Raw genomic sequence first — 11095 nt, forward strand, 5'->3', positions numbered from 1 at the left:
AGTGGACCAACACCAGCAGCTGACATGGCACCCCAGACCATCACTGACTGTGGGTACTTGACACTGGACTTCAGGCATTTTGGCATTTCACTCTCCCCAGTCTTCCTCCAGACTCTGGCACCTTGATTTCCGAATGACATGTAAAAGTTGCTTTCATCTGAAAAAAAGTACTTTGGACCACTGAGCAACATTCCAGGGCTGCTTCTCTGTAGCCCAGGTCAGGCGCTTCTGCCGCTGTTTCTGGTTCAAAAGTGGGTTCATGCTTCCATCTGCTGAAAAGCTTTATGGGGATGAAGATTTCATTTTTCAGCACGACCTGCCACCTGCTCACAGTGCCAAAACCACTGGTAAATGGTTTACTGACCATGGTATTACTGTGCTCAATTGGCCTGCCAACTCTCCTGACCTGAACCCCATAGAGAATCTGTGGGATATTGTGAAGAGAAAGATCCAACACTCTGGATGAGCTTAAGGCCGCTATTGAAGCATCCTGGACCTCCATAACACCTGAGCAGTGCCACAGGCTGATTGCCTCCATGCCACGCCACATTGAAGCAGTCATTTCTGCAAAAGGATTCCCGACCAAGTATTGAGTGCATAACTGAACATAATTATTTGAAGGTTGACTTTTTTTGTTTTAAAAACACTTTACTTTTATTGGTTTGATGAAATATGCTAATTTTTTGAGATAGGAAATTTGGGTTTTCATGAGCTGTACGCCAAAATCATCAATATTAAAACAATAAAATGCTTGAACTACTTCAGTTGTGTGTATTTGAATCTAAAATATATGAAAGTCTAATGTTTATCAGTACATTACAGAAAACAATGAACTTTATCACAATATGCTAATTTTTTGAGAAGATCCTGTATATATATATATATATATATATATATATATATATATATACACACACACATACTATATATATATACTGTATATATTATATACACACATATATACACATAAATACATATTCACACACACATATCTACCTTTTTATCTTTCAAAAAGATAATAAAATTGAGGGATTCTAAAAAAAAGAAAAAAAACGAACAATCATTTTTAGGAGTAGAAGAATACATTTTTTTAAACAAGAAGTGTTTTTATTGAGGCACAATATAGAAACATAACACAACACAAGAGACTCTGCAAAAGCGGCTGACCGATTGTTGCCTGTGAACAAATTTTGCTTGATAAAGGGGCTCTATATGGCTCCGAAACATTGGCCATTTGCTTTTTTATGGAACCAATAAAATATTACTTTGGATGTGCCAGATCCTGATTGTATTGCATAGTAAATAGAGGGTATCATCCCTCTGCTGATGCACTCCCTTTCAGACATACTGGATTTGATCCCTTAGTGAGTGCAAGACATTTCCTCTATCCTGTTGTACATTATAGAAATATGACAGTTTTTTCTATACATGGTAACAGATATGTCATAAATAAGAGAAACATGTGAACAGAGAATAGCAATAGGTAGGTCTATAGGTCAGTGCATCAATAGCATTGACATTTTCTTGTGTGACCACGGGTACTCAGGTGGGACAAAATCGAAGTAAACCAAGAGGAGGATACATATTATTGTTGATCTCATCAGTTTATTTTCACCTCAACTTTCCTTTAAGTAATTTTAAACATATTTGCATGTACATAAATAAACTCTTTATAAATAAACTTATATGCATCCCTGAAATTATATTTAAAAAAATAATTTTTAGACTGGATTATTTTGTTGAATGAAATTTTTGTCAGAATTATAAGAACAGTGTTTTGTTATATTTGTTTAAATCAAGTAAATTATAAAAAGTTACCATCACCTAACCCTTAGAGCCTGCTCACCTAAGCAGGTATGCATCACAGTCAGCACTGCCATTGGAAACAATGGAGTACAACACATTGCAGCCCTTTGCCATATAAATGAATAGTAGACCACTGAAAACAGCTGCAAAACAATTTATTATGGTGCTATACTGTGCCACTTCCATAGTGAAGTGCACAGTACCAGAGGAACCCTATGTAATGGTGATGAATGGTTGGGCATCCCACCATCCTTATTTGTGAACAGACTTTTTGGATAACCGTAATTTAACACCATCATGACCTAACAATGTCCTAGAGCCTAAGGCCCCATTTACACTTAATCAGTTGCTCTCAGTTGTAACTAAAAGGACAAGTGATTTTCAAAATAATGCCCATGTTTTCCTATGGCTCAGTTTACACTATACACGTTTTAACTAAAAGCTTTTTCATAATGCACTGCTGTAGAGAAGAAAAAAAAAAAAAAAACGTGTACCAACTGATTAAGTGTAAATGGGGCCTAAAAATGAACTTTCTGCCTGCCAACTCTAATCTTCCTTGATCTTCCTCATCTCAAATTTGCAGTGAAAGTTCAAATCATGGGGGCCCCCTACTGAAACTTCTATGGGGGCCCCATATCCCTGTGGTGACCATCAGGGTCAAAAAGCTTTTGCAGCCATAATTACAACCCCTAAACTCCCCTACTACCAAGGCCCCGTGCAACCATGTCTCCTCCTTTACATAAAAGTATGTAATCCCTGGTGTCAAGGGGGTCCTACTTCTTTTTGGCCTTTCCCCCAGGGCACCCTCCCGAGTCCTCCAGTAATTACAACGCTGCCTCCAGTCAGTATGTTTAATATTTATTTATCTGGCTAGTTCAAACCATTATTTTGTTTTATTTTGTTTTCAGCTCATATACATGTAAACTACAGTGAAGATTACTTCTTCTCACCCAGATGACCTTCTGAAACTATAATATGCACCCCATTTCAACAGAGTGGCTAAATGTCTAGCACTATCTCCTTGCCAAGCTAGAGTTCCATGTCCAAATCCTGGCTACCCTGAAAATTGTTGTTGGCAGGAAGGCTCTGTAGAGTGAAGTGGTTACATCTGTATGAACTGGATCTTTTACTTAAAATAAAAAAAAAAGCTTAACAGGTCTGCTACAATTAGACCTAGCTGTGTAGCTACAAACAACTCTGCACTGCTGTAAGCATTCAGAATGCACATAAGCTTTATCAGTGTTTTTAGAGAAATAAATTGCTTGCAAATGTCTGTATTATCAGAAAAATCTCAAGTGGCTATTATAAACGTGTTTATTTTCTAACGACACTCTGACAGAAATAAATTAACAAGACAAGCATAAATTGCTGATTAAGACGTGGCAATCCATTGAAACAGATGTAGTGGATATGCTAGAACAGTTCAATCATGCACTAATTAACCTTCCATAAGTTGGCTGTTCTATGTGTTCTTTTACGGTGCATGGAAGACTGTATTTAGAACAGAACTTAAAAGAGTAGCTCCATGCCAAGTTACCCCTTGGGTGGTTACTATAAATGTAATGCTGGTGTAGATTCAGGACATGCCCTCTCCCAGACACACACTGTTTCTGCTTCCTTCTGTATGGAACTAAGGGAGAGAGAGCACTGTCAATAGCAGAGGGAATTTTTTGTACTTTCTTAGCCGAGAGAAATACGTGGGTAGAAGAAAACATTATTTTTGTTGTAAAAGTGAATTACACCATTTAAGTTCCATAAAGCAAGATTTCAGAGATCTATCTTTCTATGGGTATTTTTTTTTCTAAAATAATAACATTGTTTTTGTTTTCTTTTTCCACCCAGGCCAAGGAGTTCTGATACCAGTAAATACCTTTCTTTGAGTACAGTGTATTCTCTACTATGTTCTTTCAGCACAGCACTTATAATAAAGAGAAAGAACTACAGTGCCAGTTGCGAATCTCAGCTTAGTGACACAACTGATGAAAACACAGGTGTAGAACTGAATGTAGAGTTCATCATAAAACTGGGAGAATATATTCACGGTTCATCCAAACAATACAGGTAGATGGACCTGGTGCTGTCCATGAGCCAGATGTGCAGATTTAAAGCAAACCTGTGAGATTCACAGGCCAAAAATGTAAATATTTACCTCTGTAGAGAGAAGTCTCTGGATCCACCTCCAATCTAGTGCTGAGACCCTCAGAAATATATGCTCCTGTACAGGAACGAGCATAGCCGCAATGAACAGTCCCAAGATGGCACATGGTTGTGCAGTTGCAAGAAGCCACCACCCAGGCTCGGGGGAAAACACCAAGCCCATTTGGCTTTTTCTACTAAACAGGTGCAAGCAGGCTGCACAGTGCAGTCCCACTGGCTGAGTTACCTTGTCGATGAGCTTCAGAATCTGGTGCTGAAACAGCGAGACAGTGGAGGACGGGGAAGCCTCTGGATAATGTTTGGACTTGAGGAGACAAAAAAACACAAGGGCATCAATCTGTTGCATTATCATAGGTTCTCAAGGCAAGTGGAGTATCAAAGAAGATTTACACAAAAAAATGTGTTGTAATAGAAGATAAAAGAGTAGTTTTCACTTATGAATTTCTTTAACAAAAACTTTTCTTTACTATGCACTCATAGACAACACATTTCATGGTGTAAGCCACTTCCTCAGGTCAAATGCTGTGTCTTCTATTACAACACATTTTTTGCATATAAATCTTCTTTGGGTTCCTCCAGCAATACTCTAAACTGCCTCTGGATTATGGTATTTAGGTAAGTACCCATTTAAGGAACTTTTTCCTTCCAGGTTTAAATGCAAATAGGACAACACACAATTCAGTTACATTGACAGAGATTCTAGATCTGACAGAGGGTAAAGTATTAGCAAGTGACTAATTACAGGTCTTGCCTAAGAATCCATTATGTTGCTGGCTTCCAGACAACAGGAGCTCAGGTCACAATCAGCCAATCTGGGAGTGAAGTTGGCTGACTACGACCATCCCTGGGATACACGCCAAAACTCCCCGGGAAAAATCAGGATTTGACGCACAGCAGAATTTTAAGGGCAGAAATCACATTTTATTGCTAAATTGGAGGCCTAAAGTGCTTTAAAACATCTTGTATGTGTATACATCAATCAGGCAGTGTAATTAGTGTACTGCCTCACACTGACAGACTAAACTCACTGTGTAACGCACCGCAAAACAGCTGTCTGTGTGACGGCCGTGCTGGATTGGTGCGCACCATGGCCAGAGTGCAGGCGATGGCAGTTTTCAAGCCCATATGGTCGGGCTGAGGTAGCTGAATGACAGAACAGAACAACAGTGACTGAGTGTCCAGCTGATCGAATTTGGTCTGTCCACAATGAACTAACGACCGTATTTACTATCTTCTTGGGTCAGGTGTTCCCCCCAACCCCAACACACTCATATAGCCGGCGGTCATTGCTTCATTGTGATACACAAGCCCCTTCACGGCGCAAGGTAATGATCACGAAGGGGAATTGACACATGTACATGCCTTTTATTTTGTTGTTGCAGCTGCGGTGCAGCCAGAAAAATTAGGCAGGAATGTACACGCACCAGAAAAATTATTATAGCAGCCGCTGCTAGCAGCAGCCTTAAAAATTCAGGAATCCGCCTGGAGTCCTGGTGGACCCTGTTGGTGGTGGCGGAGAAGGCAGTCAAGCGGCCTGCAGGCAGAGATGCTGTGTGGGGACCGACCAGGGCCGGATTACCGACCAGGCAACAAAAGCAGTCGCTTGGGGCCCCATTCAGAGTCAAAGGGGCCCCATTAGCACATAAACCAGCCCTTGCCATCCTGTCAGCGGTGGCTGGATGGTATAATGGTTAAAGGGACTCTGAGCAGTGCAGTAACTATGAAAAGATTCATATCATTTTAAAGCTCTCTTTCTCCTCTTTCCAATGATATATAAACGGCTGCTCTATGCCTTTTAGTTTTTGATATTTTCACGATCGAAATCACGGCCACAGGACGACTTTTCTCCAAAGTTGGCAGCTCGATTCAGCACAATGCAATGAAATATAAGGAACCCAGGGGGATATAATTACAAACATCATGCTGGTAGGTGTGAGGATGTAATGAATTAGTTGTGGGTATGCTTAAAGGCATATCCACAGGCACTGCTTGGAGTCCCTTTAAGGGCTCTGCCGCTGACACAGGAGACCAGGGTTCGAATCTCAGCTCTGCCTGTTCAGTAAGCCAGCACCTATTCAGTAGAAGACCGTAGGCAAGTCTCTTTAACACTGCTACTGCCTATAGGGCGCGTCCTAGTGGCTGCAGCTCTGGCGCTTTGAGTCCACCAGGAGAAAAGCGCGATATAAATGTTATTTGTCTTGTCTTGTCAAATGATGCTGTGCGCTGCTGATTGTCTTCAGAGCCAGGCTCTCCTCCTAGGTCCCCCTCCTGCTACTGTGCGCTCTGCCGCTGCCCACTCCACCCTCCCTTCCCACAGAGAACCACAGCTGCAGCAAGAATGATAGCAGCAGATGGCAAACGCTCACTCACCTATCCATGATCCAAGCAATAGAGATCCCGTCATCTGAAACCCATCTGTCTCTTCTACAGTACAGCCGCTCGCTCTGAACTTCCTGATTCTCAGATCAGACATGAAGTAGGAAGTAGTAATAGTAGTAGTAACAGAGCGGCAGCACTCTAGAGGAGACAGATGGGCTCGGGATGACGGGACCTCTATTGCTTGGATCGCAATAGGTGAATGTGATTCATCTGGTGCTGTCATTCTCCCCCACTGCGGTTGCCTTCTGTGCTGGACTATCGTATTCACTGGGATGGAGGCTGCATGGTGGCTGTCTAGTTTGGGAGGAAATTGGTTGTTCGGTGGTGGGAGTGGTTATGTAATTCTGTCTGGGGAACGGCTTCCGGTTTAGCGGAGTCCAGAGCTTTCTGCTATTGCCAGGCTGGAGATGCAGGGGGAAAGTGCTGCTGCTGTGATATCTGGCGCCCTCTTCACAGGGGTGCCCCAGCCCCTGAGTGCAAATGTCCCAGCCATTTATTTCTCACTCTGCATTTTGCCGCTGCTATTCCCTGCATTGTGCACCCACAGAGGAAAGCGTGCTGTTGCCCATAGCAACCAGTAGCTCGGCTGCCCGGTGTGTGCGACATATTGCTGTGCAGCTGCATCTTCTGATTCTATTACGACATGATGGGGGGGCCCAAATCAGTTACTTTGCTTAGGGCCCCATTTAGCCTTAATCCGGCTCTGGGACCGACTTAGTCTTGGGGCAGGCAGTCACACGGCGTGCAGGCAGAGATGCTGTGTGTGGGGACTGACTCAGTCTTCGGGCAGGCCTGAGCATGCTTTGCAGACCAGGCATCCATGGTCAGATGACGAAGCTCACGGTGGGCGGGCGCAACGCGTCGATGGGCGGGGTCACGTCCCGTCCTGTGTTAGAGCATCTCACTTCACGCTGACGAGTGTAGAGAGGACCCAAGGCTTGCTGAACCGCCGCTCCCCGCTGTTGTTTGAAGTGTGGTAGAGCTAGGTGGTGGAGGACAGCGCTATGCAAAGCACTGGAAACCAGGAGAGCAAAGCACCCACAGTACTGTCATTTGACTGGAGAGATCTACCGGCTGGCTATACGCTGCAGTGCTTATGTATGCCCTTGGTGTCAGTGGAAGATTGCTGTGCTGGGACTCTCTCTATTTGGCAGCTTAACATCAATTCATGTCCTAGGGATAGTTCGCATTATTCTCCTTCCCTCCTACTCTGAAGAAAAATCCGGAGTAGTGTGGTACCGGTACCAGTGTGGGTGAGGTATGGGTAATGTGTTCTGGGTCATGTGTGAGGAGCGCTCCACAGGCAGTTTTAAGTGTTTTTAGGCAATTTTGGATCTTTTTATGCAGATTTTGATAATGAATAAAGGTAAATTCTTGATTGGATAATTCCATGAGCAGTTACTTTATTTTGTTAAATAGATCCATGGTCAGATGGACCCTTGACCCAACGCTGTGTGCCAGAGATGTCACCACTTGCCTTTAAACATCACGGTACAGTTTAGGTATCGCCTTTTTTGAGAAATAATTGCGGCCTGGTATCTTGCACAGCGGTGTGTGGCTTTGCTTTTGTGTGCTGCTTTTCCTCAGGTGGTCATCCCATTGCAGTTTGTGCTTTGTAATCATGTGCCTTCGTAAGGTAGTTGTCCCTACGCAGTCTTGGTCTTTCCATGGCTCAATTTTCGGTGGCAGAGAGTACAGATGGCATAGCTCTCATCTGAGGCAGACACACAAAAAAATGCCCACACCGCTGAGCCCTAGGGTGATGGCACTTTGGTGGTGGCAGGCCAGCCGACTGAGTGTTAAGTGGGGTGCTGGAATCAGAGCAGGAGGAGGAAGATATGTCACGCTTCCGTGCGGAAGCTGAGAAAGATGAGGTGTTCTGTGTTAAATAGTCAACTACGTCCTGACAATATTGGGGGTTGATGGCACGTGCCTTCTTCTGAACACTGTACTTTGGTCGAGGGCTGCACGAAATCATGACAGTGCGACCTTGAACAGACCTGCCAGGTGGTCTGCCTCTGGCTCTGCCTTTTGTTTTGTCCATATGGGCGAGGATGAAGTGAAAGGTATTATTATTATTATTATTATTATTGATTTATATAGCACCAACATATTCTGTACAAAGTAAGAAACAAACATGGGGTACATAATAATACAGACAATGGTGTACACCAATATACAAAATACATAATTAGTGACAAAATACAAAGAATGATACAAAATACAAATTATCAAATTGGTAATGACAGTGATAAAATTAACATGATGAATAAAATGTATAATGGTTACCAAGACACAAAAGGGGGAGAGAGCCCTCCCCTTGCGAGCTTACAATCTAAAGGGAATGGGGGGGGGGGGGGGGAACAGGAGGAGGGGTAGTATGCAGCAAATATATAGAGGCTTTGTGTTTTAGGATACCTAGTAGGAGTGCAATTTGGTCTTAGTACAAAGGAAAGTGGCCTAAGGTAGAGCATATGCTTGTCGGAACAAGTGTGTTTTTAGAGAGCGTGTAAAGGTAACAAAGGTTGGCGAGTGATGGATGTGTTGTGGGAGGGCATTCCAGAGGAGGGGTGAAGCGCGTGCGAAGTCTTGTAAACGTGAATGTGAGGAGTTGATTCTAGAGGAGGACAACATTAGATCATGTGCCGATCTGAGATTGCGATTGGGTTTGTATCTGGAGATTAGTGAGGATATGTACCGGGGAGAGAGATTGTGGAGAGCTTTGTAGGTTAGGGTTAGGAGTTTGAATTGAATCCTCTGGTTAATTTGCAGCCACTGAAGAGCTTGACAAAGAGGGTCGGCAGAGGAAGATCGAGAAGAAAGATGAATGAGACGAGCAGCTGAGTTCAGTACCGACTGCAGGGGGCCAGTTTGTTAGACGGTAGTCCACAAAGTAGTATGTTGCAGAAGTCCAGACGAGAAATTATGAGAGCATGTATTAACATTTTAGTTGTGTCTTGCACTGACTTGACTAATACAATGTACGGTTACACAGGTGCCGTGAACAGGTTGCAGTGACTGCTGGTACAACAATGTGCGGTTATACAGGTGCAGTTAACAGGTATGCACGGACTGGTATATAAAACAGTGTGCGGTCACACAGGTGCAGTGAACAGGTATGCAGTGACTGGTATTACAAATGTGCAGCTGTCACACACACAGGTAACGTGAACAGGTGCAGCGACTGGTGGTGGTATATAAGACTGCGTGCGCTCACGTAGGTAGGTGCACTGAACAGGAGGGTATGCAGTGATTGGTATTACAAATGTGCAGCTGTCACACACACACACAGGTACCGTGAACAGGTGCAATGACTGGTGGTATTAACAATGCGTGTGCTCATGTAGGTAGGTAGGTAGGTGCACTGAACAGTGAACAGGTGCAGTGATTGGGATTACAAATGTGCAGCTGCCTGTCACACACACAGGTAGTCACTGAATGTGCTGGGCCTGGCAGTGGCACAGTAGGAATTACCACCAAGGGGCCAAAGGCCAGCTGCGACTGACTGACAGGGCTGTGTATAATGCAAGTGGGCCACAAAAAAACAGATCACAAGAACAAGATTAGCTTTCAAAATAGCTGTTGAGGGGTGCTTTTTTAACAATAAGAATCAGCAAGGAGTAAGCTAACAAGCCTACAAGAGCCTAACTAAGCTTTCCCTATATCTCTCTCTGCATCTGCAGCAGCTCTCCCTTCTTTAATTACTGAAGGCACACGAGTGAGTCCAATGCCTGACGCTTGCTGCTTGGGGGGGGGCCTCCAGGAGAGAGTGTAGCCTGATTGGCTACAATGTGCCTGCTGACTGTGATGTAGAGGGTCAAAGTTGACCCTAATGATGTAGTATAGGGGCGTATCGAACTTCCAAAAAAGTTTGCAGTTCTCCGTGATCGCGAACCACGGAAGTTCGCCGGCGAACTGTTCGGGCCATCTCTATAGCTCACCTAACATTCTTAATAAATGGTAAAAAAGCATAGTTAATGGCTTATTCCCTGCATGTCATATGTGAAGCCCCGCACTGAGAACTAACACCCAATTCTCCTGCTACAAATGCAGAACTGGTGGCAGCAGACAGTAGTCAGCAATGTCAAATGAAAAGCAAAGATTGACGGGAAGCAAGTAACATTCACGTACTGGGCTGGCACTGATGCGATCATTGACTGCTATATCTGCTGAATGTGCAAAGTGAAGGAAAATAAGATTTAAAGCAGAGCTAAAAACAATTAACAAAACCGGCACAGCAAATAGATAAGTTACACTAGTAACACTGACTTTACATATAAAGTGTTAACTTCAAATAAAGTTTTCTCCGTAGTTTTCTCACACTAGACATTTTCACACATAGGGCATTACTAGGATGTTCCAACCCCCCAGCAAAGAACCCTCCAAACACACACATACATGTCACGGTATAAAGGGGGGCTATTGTTATTCCCAAGTTTTCACACATTATCAATAAAACATCTAGTAATACCCCCCTCCCCCGCAAGCAGAAACATAATCTAAATTAGACATTACTTTTTATATTGTTTTTGTACTTGTATTTGCTAGATACTGAAAAGTTGTTTTGAAAATAAGATGAAAATGGAACTCCTGGTGAGAAAACTCAGGAGAAAAATAAACTGAATCAGGGCCATTGCCCCTCAATCTAGCTGTGCTGCAGCAGACTGAAACACACATTTCAAAAGCTGTTCATGTGTTCTACTAAATGGTGTATTTTTAGAAGGAAAGACCATAGCACTGCTATTGTGATGTT

The 11095-nt window shown here is 43.3% G+C and overlaps 1 long non-coding RNA gene across 1 annotated transcript in view; it reads right to left on the reverse strand.

The window, feature by feature from the left end:
- Positions 1–4226, reverse strand: part of LOC137522729 (uncharacterized) — a 35687-nt gene extending 31461 nt beyond the window's left edge. The window contains exon 1 of the long non-coding RNA XR_011022422.1: positions 4190–4226. This is a non-coding gene — a long non-coding RNA (uncharacterized lncRNA). The remainder of the gene's footprint in view (positions 1–4189) is intronic.
- Positions 4227–11095: the final 6869 nt, after the last annotated feature.

The sequence above is a fragment of the Hyperolius riggenbachi genome, chromosome 6 (genome assembly GCF_040937935.1).
Source record: "Hyperolius riggenbachi isolate aHypRig1 chromosome 6, aHypRig1.pri, whole genome shotgun sequence".
Taxonomy (NCBI): Eukaryota; Metazoa; Chordata; class Amphibia; order Anura; family Hyperoliidae; genus Hyperolius; species Hyperolius riggenbachi.